Raw genomic sequence first — 12643 nt, 5'->3', positions numbered from 1 at the left:
TGGAGACTCAGGTGCAGAAAAACTGTTACAGGAAGCAGAGTTTGGAAATTAAGTTGTTGAAGGACCCTTACAGAGAGCAGAGTTTGAAGACTGCGGTATAGGACTGTTACCTAGAGCAGAGGCTAGAGACTGGAGTCAGAATGACTCTTACATAGAGCATAGGTTGGAGACTGAGGTGCAAAGGATAGATACAGAGAAAAGATTTTGGAGACTGGGGTTCAGGCAGACTGATACAGAAATCAGAGTTTGGAGACTGGGGTGAAGTAGGACCTTTACAAAGAGAAGAGACTGCGAAACAGAAGGACTGTTAAAGAGAACAGATCTCGGAGACTGGGAGCAGAAGGACTGTTGCAGAGAGCAGAGGTTGAGACTGTGGTGGAGAAGGAATGTTATAGAGAGCAGAGTTTGGAAACTAGAGTGCAGAAGTATCTTATAGAGAGCAGAGGTTGGAGACTGTGGTGCAGAAGGAATGTTGCTGATAGCAGAGGTTGGAGACTAGGGTCCAGAAGGATCCTTGCAATCACAGAGTTTGGAGACTGGTGTGCAGAAGGAGTGTTGCAGAGAGCAGATGTTGATGACTGGGGTGCAGAAGGAATGTCGCTGAGAGCAGATTTTAGAGACTGGGGTGCAGAAGAACTGTTACAGAGAGCAGAGGTTTGAGAATGAGGTGCAGAAGGACTGTTACAGAGAGCAGAGTTTGGAGACTTGGGTGTACAAGGACTTTTACAGAGAGCATAGGTTGGAGACTGGGGTTCAGATGGATCTTACCGAGTTCAGAGTTTGGAGACTCGGGTTCAAAACGACTGTTGCAGACATCAGATGTTGGACACTGGTGTGGAGAAGAATCATTGCAGAGAGAAGAGGTTGGATACAGGGGTGCAGAAGCATCTTACAGAGAGCAGAATTTGAAGACTGAGATGCAGATGGACTGTTGCAGAGATCAGATGTTGGAGACTAGGGTGCAGAAGGATCATTGCAGAGAGCACATTATGGAGATTTGGGTGCAGAAGGCCTGCTACAGAGTGAAGAGTTGGATGACTGGCGTCCAGAAGGCTTGTTACAGAGAGGAGAGGTTGGACACTTGGGTGCAGAAAGACTGTTATAGAGAGCAGAGTTTGGATACTGTGTAGCTTTAGGATCTTACGGAGAGAAGAGGTTGGAGACTGAGGTGCAGGTGGACTGTTACAGAGAGCAGTGGTTGGAGACTGAGGTGCAGAAGGACCATGCAGAGAGGTGTCAGACTGAGGTGCTGAAGGACTGTTACAGAGAGCAGAGATTGGAGACTGAGGTGTAGAAGTACTGTTAGAAAAAGTAGAGTTTGGAGACTGAAGTGCAGAAGGACTGTTATAGAAAGCAGAGGTTGGAAATTGGGGTGCAGAAGGACCGTTACAAAGACCAGATGTTGGAGACTGCGGTATAGAAAAACTGTTACAGAGAGCAGAGGCTGGAGACTGGGTTGTAGAAGAAATGTTACAGAGAGCACAGAATGGAGACTGAGGTGTAGAAAGATAGATACAGAGAGCAGAGTTTTGAAACTGGTGTTCAGAATGACTGATACAGAAAGCAAAGTTTTGAGACTGGGTTGCCGAAGAACTGTTACAGAGAGCAGATGTTGGAGACTAGAAAGCAGAAGGACTGTTGCAGAGGGTAGATGTTGGAGACTGGGGTGCTGCAAGACACTTGCAGAAAGCAGCGGTTAAAGACTGGTTTAGAGAGGGAATGTTGGAGAGAGCAGAGTTTGGAAACTGGAGTGAAGAAGGATCTTACAGAGAGCAGAGGTAGGATACTGTTGTGCAGAAGGACTCTTCCAGACAGCAGAGTCGGAGACTGGGGTCCAGAGGAATCGTTGCAGAGAGCAGAGTTTGAGGACTGGGGTGCAAAAGTACGGTTGCAGGGAGCAGAAATTGGAGACTGGGGTGCAGAAGGACTGTTGCAGAGAGCAGAGATTGGAGACTGGATTGCAAAGGACTGTTACAGAGAGCAGAATTAGGAAACTGAGGTGAAGAAGGACTGTTGCAGAGAGCATAGTTTCGATATTTGGCTGCAGAAGGACTGTTGCAGAGAGCAGATTTTGGAGAGTGGGCTGCAGAAGGAATGTTGCAGAGAGCATATGTTGGAGACTGGGGTGCAGAAGGACTATTACAGAGGGCAGAGTTTGGAGACTAGGGCTCAGATGGATCTTACAGAGAGCAGAGTTTGGAAACTGGTGTGCAAAAGGACTGTTGTAGAGAGCAGAGTTTGGAGACTGGGGTGGAGAAGAATCGTTGCAGAGAGAAGAGGTTGGAGAATGGGGTGCAGAAGGCCTTTTTCAGAGAGCAGTGATTGTAGACTGGCTTGCAGAAGTCCTGTTACAGAGAGCAGAGTTTGGAGACTGTTGTGCAGAAGTACTGTTACAGAGTGCAGAGTTTAAAGACTGGGTTGTAGAAGGATCTTACAGAGAGCAGAGTTAGGAGAATGAGATTCAAATGAGTGTTACAGAGAGCAAAAGTAGGAGATTGGGTGTAGAAGGGTCTTTGCAGAGAGCAGAGTTTTAAGACTGAGGGGCAGAAGGACTGTTGCAGAAAGCAGATGTTGGAGACTGGTGTGCAGAGGACTTTTGCAGACAGCATAGGTTGGAGACTTTGGTGAAGAAGGATCGTTGCAGAGAGCAGAGGTTCGATACCGGTGTGCAGAAGCACTGTCACAGAGAGCAGAGTTTGGAGACTGGGTTGCAGAAGAATCTTAGAGAGAGCAGAGGTTGCAGACTGAGGTGCAGAAGGACTGTTACAGAGAGTAGAGGTTGGAGACTGATTTGCAGAAAAACCCTTGCAGAAAACAGAGTTTGGAGACTGAGTTGCAGAAGGATTGTTACAGAGATCAGAGGTTGGTGACTGGTGCAGAAGGACTCTGCAGAGAGCAGACATTGGAGACTGGGGTCCAGAATAATCGTTGCTGAGAGCAGACGTTGGAACCTGAGGTGCAGAAGGATCCTTGCAGAGATCAGAGTTTGGAGACTGAAGTGCAGAAGGATCTTTTCAGAGAGCAGAGGTTGGAGACTTGGGTCAGAAAAAAAATTACAGAAAGCACAGTTCGAAGACTGGGGAGCAGAAGAAATGTTGCAGAGAGCATAGGTTGGAACTGGGGTGCAGAAGGACTATTGCAGAGAACAAATTTGGAGACGGAGGTGCAGAAGAACTGATACAGAGAGCAGAGGTTTGAGACTGAGGTCCAGAAGGATTGTAACAGAGATCAGAGTGTGGAGACTGGGGTGCAGAATGATTGATACCGAGAGCACAATTTTGAGATTCGGGTGCAAAAGAACTGTTACCGAGAGCAGAGGTTGGAGACTGGGGTGCAGAAGAACTGTTACAGAGAGCAGAGTTTGGAAAAGGAGGTGCACAAGGACTATTACAGAGAGCAGAGATTGAAAACTGGGGTGCAGAAGGACCGTTGCAGAGAGCAGAGCTTGGAGCTTGGGGGAACAAGGATCGTTGCAGAGAGCAGATGTTGCAGACTGGGGTGCAGAAGGACTGTTACAGAGAGCAGAGGTTTAAGACTGAGGTGCAGAAGGATCGTTTCAGAGAGTATAGGTTTGAGACTGGGGTGCAGAAGGACCGTTACAGATTGCTGAGGTTGGATACTGAGGTGCAGAAGGACTTTACAGAGAGGAGAGGTTGGAGACTGGGGTGTCAAAGGATTATTACAGAGAGCAGTGGATGGAGACTGGGGTGCAGAAGGAGTGTTACAGAGAGCAGAGTTTGGAGATTGGGGTTCAGAAGAACTGTTAAAGAGAGAAGAGGTTGGAGACTGTGGTGCCGAAAGATTATTGCAGAGAGCAGAGGTTGGAGACTGAGGTGCAGAAGGATTGTTACAGAGAGCAGATTTTGGACACTGATATGCAGTAGGACTGTTACAGAGAGCAGAACTTGGAGTATGGGGTGCAGAAAAACTGTTGCAGAGAGCACAGTTTGGAGATTGGAGTGCAGAAAGATCGTTACAGAGAGTAGAATTTGGACACTGAGGTTCAGAAGGATCGCTACAGAGAAAAGAGTTTGGAGACCAGGGTGCAGTAGTATAGTTACAGAAAGTACATGTTGGAGACTGGGGTGAAAAAGAAATTTTCAGAGAGCAGAGGTTGGAGACTGGGATGCAGAAGGACTGTAGCAGAGAGCAGAGGTTGGAGACTGGGGTGTAGAAGGACTGTTTCAGAGAGCAGACGTTGGAGTCTGGGATGCAGAATGATTCTTGCAGAGAGCAGAGGTTTGAGACTGGGGAAGAGAAGGTCCGTTGCAGAGTGATGAGGTTGAACACTGAGGTGCAGAAGGACTGTTACAGAGAGCAGAGTTTGGAGACTGGGTTGCAGAAGACCTGTTACAGAGAGCAGATATTGGAGACTTGGGAGCAGAAGGATTGTTACAGATAGCACAGTTTGGAGACTGGGGTGTAAAAGGATTGATGTAGAAAGCAGAGGTTTCAGATTGAGGCTTAGAAGAACTGTTACAGAGAGGAGAGGTTGGAGTCTGTGGTTCAAAAGGACTTTTATAGAAAGCAGAGGTTGGCAATTGGGGTGCAGTTGGACGGTTACAAAAAGAAGAGATTGGAGACTGCGATACAAAAAGACTTTTACAGAGAGCAGAGTTTGGAGACTGGGTAGAAGAAGGACTGTTGCAGAGAGCAGATGTTGGAGACTGGGGTGCAGAAGGACTGTTACAGAAACCAGAGGTTGGAGACTGAGTTGCAGAAGTACAGTTACAGAGAGTACAGTTTGGAGACTGGGGTGCAGTAGAAATGTTGCAGAGAGCAGAGTTTGGAGACTTGGGTGCATAAGGACTGATGCAGAGAGCAGAGTTTAGAGACTGTGGTGCAGAAGGACTGATACAGAAAACAGAGGTTTGATACTGGGGTGCAGAAGAATCGTTGCAGAAAGCAGAGTTTAGAAACTATGGTGCAGAAGGATCGTTAAAAAGCAAAGTTTGGTCCTGGGGTGTAAAAAGACTGCTGCAGAGAACAGAGGTAGGAGACTGAGGTGAAAAAGGACTGGTACATAGAGCAGAGGTTAGAGACTTGGGTTCAGAAGAACTGATACACAAAGCAGTAGTTAGAGAGTGGGGTTCAGAAGGACCGTTACAGGGAGCAGAGTTTGGAGACTGCAGTAGAGAAGGACTTTTACAGGGAGCAATGTTTGGAGACCGTGATGCAGAAGGAATGTTGCAGAGAACACAGTGTGGAAACTGGGGTGCAGAAGAACCGTTGCAGAGAGCAGAGGTTGGAGACTGAGGTGCAGAAGGATTGTTACAGAGAGAAGAAGTTGGAGACTGGGCTGCAGAAGGACTGTTGTACAGAGCAGAGGTTGGAGACTGAGGTTAAGAAGAATCCTTGCAGAGAGAAGAGGTTGGAGACTGGGGTGCAGAAGGCCTGTTACAGAGAGCAGAGATTGGAGACTGGGGTGCAAAAGGCCTGTTACAGAGAGCAGAGTTTGTAGACTGAGGTCCAGAAGAAATATTAAAGATAGCACATTTCTGTGACTGGGTTGCAGAAGGATATTACACAGTGCATTTTGTAGACTGAGGTTCAGAAGGACTGTTACAGAGAGCAAAGTTTGGAAACTCGGGTGCAGAAGGATTTTTGCAGAGAGCCAAGTTTTCAGACTGAGGTGAAGAAGGACTGTTTCAGAGAGCAGATGTTGGATCCTGGGGTGCAGAAGGACTGTTACAGAGAGCAGAGTTTGGAGACTGGGATGCAGAAGGATCGTTGCAGAGAGAACAGGTTGGAGACTGGGGTGCTGAAGGCCTGTTACAGAGAGCAGAGTTTTAAGACTGTGGTGCAGAAGGCTTGTTACAGAGAGCAGTGTTTGGAGACTGGGGTGCAGAAGACTGTTACAGAGAGCAGAGTTTAAAGATTGGGGTGAAGAAGAACTATTACTGAGAGCAGAGGTTGGAGACAGTGGTACAGGGGGATTGTTTCAGAGAGCAGAGTTTGGAGACTGAGGTTCAGAAGGACTGGTACAGAGAGCAGATTTTGGAAACTGTGATGTAGAAGGACCGTTGCAGAGAACAGAAGTTGGAGCCTTGGGAGAAGAAGGATCATAGCATAGAGCAGAGGTTGGAGACTGAAGTGCAGAAAGATCATTTCTGAGTGCAGAGGTTTGAGACTGGAGTGCAGAAGGACTGTTACAGATTGCAGAACTTGGAGACTGAAGTGCAGAATGCCTTTTCAGAGAGGAGAGGTTGGAGACTGGGATGCAAAAGGATTTTTACAGGGAGCAGAGAATGGAGACTGGGGTGCAGAAGGATCGTTGCAGAGAGGCGAAGTTGGAGAATGAGGTTCAGAAGGATCGCTCCAGAGAGCAGAGGTTGGAGACTGGGTTGCAGCAAAAAAGTTACAGAGAGCAGAGGTTTGAGACTGGGGTGCAGAAGTACTATAGCAGAGAGTAAATGTTGTAGACTGGGGTGAAGAAGGACTGTTGCAGAGAGAAGTTGTTAGAGACTGGGATGCAGAAGGATCATTGCAGAGAGCAGAGGTTGGAGACTGGGGTCCAGAAAGATCGTTGCAGAGAGCAGAGTTTGGAGACTGGGGTGCAGAAGGAGTGTTGCAGAGAGAAGATGTTGAAGACTGGGGTGCAGAAGGAATGTTGCAGAGAGCAGATTTTAGAGACTGGGGTCCAGAAGGACTGTTACAGAGAGCAGAGGTTGGAGACTGAGGTGCAGAAGGTCTGTTACAGAGAGCAGAGTTTGGAGACTTGGGTGTAGAAGGACTGTTATACAGAGCATAGGTTGGAGACTGGGGTTCAGATGGATCTTACACAGAGCAGAGTTTGGAGACTGGGGTTCAAAACGACTGTTGCAGACAGCAAATGTTGGAGACTGGCGTGGAGAAGAATTGTTGCAGAGAAAAGAGGTTGGAGAATGGGGTGCAGAAAGCTTGTTACAGAGAGCAGAGTTTGGAGCCTGGGTTGCAGAAGTCCTGTTACAGAGAGCAGAATTTAGAGACTGTTGTGCAAAAGGACAGGTACAAAATGCAGAGTTTAAAGACTGGGTTGCAGAAGGATCTTACAAAGAGCACAGTTGGAAGACTGAGGTGCAGAACGACTGTTACAGAGAGCCGAGGTAGGAGACTGGGGTGCAGAAGCGTCGTTGCAGAGAGCAGATTTATAAGACTGAGGTGCAGAATGACTGTTGCAGAGAGCAGATGTTGGAGACTCGCGTGCAGAAGGACTGTTACAGAGAGCAGAGGTTGGATAAAGGGGTGCAGAAGCATCTTACAGAGAGCAGAATTTGGAGACTGAGGTTCAGATGGATTGTTGCAGAGATCAGAGGTTGGAGACTGGGGTGCAGAAGGATCATTGCAGAGAGCGCATTATGGAAACTGGGGTGCAGAAGGCCTGCTACAGAGAGCAGAGTTGGGAGACTGGCGTCCAGAAGGCCTGTTACAGAGAGGAGAGGTTGGAGACTGGGGTGCAGAAAGACGGTTATAAAGAGCAGAGTTTGGAGACTGGGGTGCAGAAGGTCTGCTACAGAGAGCAGAGTTGGGAGACTGGCATTAAGAAGGCCTGTTTCAGAGAGGAGAGGTTGGAGACTGGTGTGCAGAAGGACTGTTATAGAGAGCAGAGTTTGGAGACTGCGGTATAGAGAAACTGTTACAGAGAGCAGAGGTTGGAGACTGGGGTGTAGAAGTAATGTTACAGAGAGCACGGGTTGGAGACTGAGGTGCAGAAGGAGAGATAGAGAGAGCAGAGTTTTGTGACTGGTGTTCAGAAGGACTATTATAGAGAACAGTGTTTGGAGACTGGGGTGCAGAAGAATCGTCCAGAGAGCAGAGGTTTCAGCCTGAGGTGCAGAAGGACTGATACAGAGAGCAGAGTTTGGAGACTGAGTTGTAGAAGGACTGATACAGAGAGCAGAGTTTAGAGACTGAGGAGCATAAGGACTGTTTCAGAAAGAAGTGGTTGAAAATTGGGGTGCAGAAGGACCATAACAGAGACCAGAGTTTGGAGACTTCGGTATAAAAAAACTGTACCAGAGAGCAGAGGTTGGAGATTGAGGTGCAGAATAATAGATACAGAGAGCAGAGGTTTGAGACTGGGTTTTAGAAGGATCCTACAGAGAGCAGAGGTTGGAGAGTGAAGTGCAGAAGGACTGTTACAGAGAATAGAGGTTAAAGACTGAGGTGCAGAAGGACCGTTGCAGAGAACAGAGTTTGGAGACTGAGGTGCAGAAGGATTGTTACAGAGAGCAGAGTTTGGAGACTGGGGGGCAGAAGGACTGTAGCAGAGAGCAGAGGTTCGAGACTAGGGTGCAGAAGGACTGTTGCAGAGAGCAGAGAATGGATACTGCGCTGCAGAAGGAATGTTGAAGAGAGTAGATGTTGGAGACTGAGTTGCAGAAGGACTCTTAGAGAGCAGAAGCTGGAGACTGGGGTGCAGAAGGACTGTTGCAGAGAGCATAGCTTGGAGACTGAGGTGCAAAATTTTGTTACATAGAGCAGAGTTTGGACTCTGGGGTGCAGAAGGTTCGTTGCAATAAGCACAGCTTTGACACAGGGGTGAAGAAGGATCTTACAGAGAGCAGAAGATGGAGACAGAGTTGCAAATGGACTGTTGCAGAGATCAGAGGTTGGAGACTGTGGTGCAGTAGGATCATTGCAGAGAGCAAAGGTTGGAGACTGGGGTGCAGAAGGATCGTTGCAGAAAGCAGAGTTTGAAGACTGGGGTGCAGAAGGCCTGCTACAGAGAGGAGAGTTTGGAGACTGGCGTTCAAAAGGCCTGTTACAGAAAGGAGAAGATGAAGACTGGGGTGCAGAAGGACTGTTATAGAGAACAGAGTTTTGAGACTGAGTTCCTGAAGGATCTTACAGAGAGCAGAGGTTGGAGACTGAGGTACAGGTGGACTGTTACAGAGAGCAGTGTTTGAAGACTGGGGTGCAGAAGGATCGTGCAGAGAGCGGAGGTGTTATACTGAGGTGCAGATGGACTGTTACAGAGAGCAGAGGTTGGAGACTGAGGTGCAGAAGGATAGATACAGAAAGCAGAGTTTTGAGACTGGGTTTTAGAAGGATCCTACAGAGAGCAGAGGTTTGAGAGTGAAGTGCAGAAGGACTGTTACAGAGAGTAGAGGTTGGAGACTGAGGTGCAGAAAGACCGTTGCAGAGAACAGAGTTTGGAGACTGAGGTGCAGGCGGATTGTTATAGAGAGCAGAGTTTGGAGACTGGGTGCAGAATAACTGTTGCAGAGAGCAGAGGTTAGAGACTGGGGTGCAGAAGGACTGTTGCAGAGAGCAGAGGATGGAGACTGGGTTGCAGAAGGAATGTTGCAGAGAGCAGAGGTTGGAGAGTGAAGTGCAGAAAGACTGTTACAGAGAGTGGATGTTTGAGACTAAGGTGCAGAAGGACAGTTGCAGAGAACAGAGTTTGGAGTCTGAGATGCAGAAGAATTGTTATAGAGAGCAGAGTTTGGAGACTGGGGTGCAGAAGGACTGTTGCAGAAAGCAGAGCTTGGAGACTGACGTGCAGAAGTCTTGTTACATAGAGCAGAGGTTGGAGACTGAGGGGCAGAAGGATTGTTACAGAGATCAGAGTTTGCAGACCGGGGTGCAGAAGGACTGTTGCAGAGAGAAGACGTTGGAGACTGGGGTGCAGAAAGACTGTTGTAGAGAGCAGAGTTTGGAGACTAGGGTGCAGAAGGACTGTTTCAGAGAGCAGAGATTGGATACTGAGGTGCAGAAAGACTCTTAGAGAAAGCAGAATTTGGAGAATAGTGTGCAGAAAAACTGATACAGAAAGCAGAATTTAGAGTCTGCACTGCAAAAAGAGCTTTACAGAGAGCAGAGTTTTAAGACTGCAGTATAGAAGGACTGTTGCATAGAGAAGAGGTTGGAGACTGAGTTGCAGAAGGATAGATACAGATAACAGAGGTTGGAGACTGGGGTTCAGAAAGACTGATACAGAAAGCAGAGTTTGGAGACTGGGGTGTAGAATGACTGTTACAGAGAGCAGAGTTTGCAGACTCAGGTGCAGAAGGACTGTTACAAGAAGCAGAGTTATGAAATTTGGGTGCAGAAGGACTTTTACAGAGAGCAGATGTTGGAGACTGTGGTATAGGACTGTTATCCAGAGCAGATGTGGGAGACTGGGGTGCAGAAAGACTGTTACAGAGTGCAGAGTTTAAAGACTGGGTTGCAGAAGAATCTTAGAGAGCAGAGTTGGGAGACTGAGGTGCTGAAGGACTGTTACAGGGAGCAGAGGTTGGAGACTGGGGTGCTGAAGGGTCGTTGCAGAGAGCAGGGTTTTGAGACTTAGGTGCAGAAGAACTGTTTTAGAAAGCGGATGTTAGAGACTGGGGCACAGGAGGACTGTTGCAGAGAGCAGAAGTTGAAGACTCAAATGCAGAAGGACTGTTACAGAGAGCAGAGGTTGGATACAGGTGTGCAGAAGGATCTTAGAGAGAGCAAAATTTGGAGAGTGAGGTGCAGAAGGACAGTTGGAGAGATTAGAGGTTTGAGACTGAGGTGCAGTAAGATCATGGCAGAGTGCAGATATTAGAGACTGGGGTGCAGAAAACCTGCTACAGAGAGAAGAGTTCGGAGACTGGCATGCAGAAGGCCTGTTACAGAGAGGAAAGGTTGGAGACTGGGGTGCAGAAGTACAGTTATAGAGAGCAGAGTTTGGAGACTGTGTTGCTGAAGGATCTTACAGAGAGCAGAGGTTGGAGACTGAGGTACAGGTGGACTGTTACAGAGAGCAGGGTTTGGAGACTGGAGTGAAGAGGGATCGTGAAGAGAGCAGAGGTGTAAGACTGAGGTGAAGAAGGACTATTGCAGACAGCAGTTTTTGGAGACACGGGTGCAGAGGACTGTTTCAGAGAGTAGACATTGGAGACTGGGGTGAAGAAAGATCATCGTAGAGAGCAGAGGTTTTAGACTGGAATGCAGAAGGACTGTTACAGAGAACAGAGGTAAGAGACTGGGGTGCAGAAGGCCTGTTACAGAGAAAAGAGTTTGGAGAAAGGGTGCAGAAGGACTGTTACAGAGGGAAGAATTTGGAGACTGGGTTACAGAAAGATCTTACACAGAGCAGAGGTTGGAGACTGTGGTGCAGAACGACTTTTACAGAGAGAAGAGTTTGTAGATTGGTGACAAGAAGAACTGTTACAGAGAGCACAGGTTGGAGAATTGGGTGCAGAAGGTCTGTTACAGAGAGCAGAGTTTGGAGACTGAGGTGAAGAAGAATTTTTACAGAGAGCAGAGTTTGGACACTGATGTGCAGAAGGACTGTTACAGAGAGCAGACCTTGGAGACTGGGGTGCAGAAGGACTGTTGCAGAGAGAAGAGGCTGGAGAATTAGGTTCAGAAAAATCGCAACTAGAGCAGCGGTTGAAGACTGGGGTGCAGCAGGACAGTTGCATAGAGCACTGGTTGGAGACTGGGGTGCAGAAGAAATGTTGCAGAGAGCAGAGGTTTGAGAATGGTGTGAAGAAAGACGGTAGCGGAGAGCAGAGGTTGGAGACTGCGGTGCAGAAGGACTGTTGCAGAGAGTAGAGGTTGGAGAATGGAGTGCAGAAGAACTGTTGCAAAGAGCAGAGGTTGGAGAGTGAGGTGCAGAAGGACTCTTACAGAGAGCAGAGGTTGGAGACTGGGGTGCAGAATAACTGATATGGAAAGTAGAGTTTGGAGACTGGGGTGCAGAAGGAACGTTACAGACAGCAGAGTTTGGAGACTCTGTACAGAAGAACTGTTACAGAGAGCAGAGTTTGGAGACTGGGGTGCAGAAAGACTCTTACTGAGAGCAGAGGTTGGAGACTGGGGTGCAGAAGAACTGATACAGAAAGCTGACGTTGGAGACTGGGGTGCAGAAGGACCTTTACAGAGAGCAGAGTTTTGAGACTGCGGTACAGAAGGACTGTTACAGAGAGTAGAGTTGGGATAGTGGTGTGCAAAAAGACTGATACAGAGAGCAGAGGATGGATAATGGGGTTGAGAAGGCCTGTTAAAGAGAGCATCGGTTGGAGACTGAGGTGCGGAAGGTTCATTACAGAGAGCAGAGTTTGGACACTGAGTTGCAGAAAGATTGTTACAAAAAGCAGAGGGTGGAAACTGTGGTGCAGAAGGATTTTTAAAGAGAGAAGAAGAAGGAGACTGGGGTGCAAAATGACAGTTGCAGAGAGCAGAAAATGGAGACTGAAGTAAAGAAGGATCGGTGCAGAGAGAAGACGTTGGAAATTGGGTTGCAGAAGGCCTGTTACAGAGTGCAGAGTTAGGAGAGTGGGGTGCAGAAGGTTTGTTACAGAGAACAGAGGATGGAGACTAAGGTGAAGAAGGATCGTTTCAGAGAGCAGAGTTTGGAGACTGGGGTGCAGAAGGACCACTACAGATTGCAGAACTTGGAGAATGAAGTGGAGAAGAATCTTGCAGAGAGCAGAGGTTGAAGACTGAGGTGCAGAAGTATAGCAACAGAGAGCAGAGTTTGGAGACTGCGGTGCAGCTGGACAGTTACAGAGAGCACAAGTTGGGGACTGGGGTGCAGAAGAAATGTTGCAGAGAGCAGAGTTTTGAGACTGGGGTGAAGAAGGACTGTAGTGGAGAGCAGAGGTTGGAGACTGGGGTGCAGAAGGACTGTTGCAGAGAGCAGACGTTGGAGACTGGGATGCAAAAGGATCCTTGCAGAGAGCAG

The sequence above is a fragment of the Ictidomys tridecemlineatus genome, unplaced genomic scaffold (assembly GCF_052094955.1).
Source record: "Ictidomys tridecemlineatus isolate mIctTri1 unplaced genomic scaffold, mIctTri1.hap1 Scaffold_327, whole genome shotgun sequence".
Lineage (NCBI taxonomy): Eukaryota > Metazoa > Chordata > Mammalia > Rodentia > Sciuridae > Ictidomys > Ictidomys tridecemlineatus.
Note: the sequence above shows the minus strand (reverse complement) of the source record.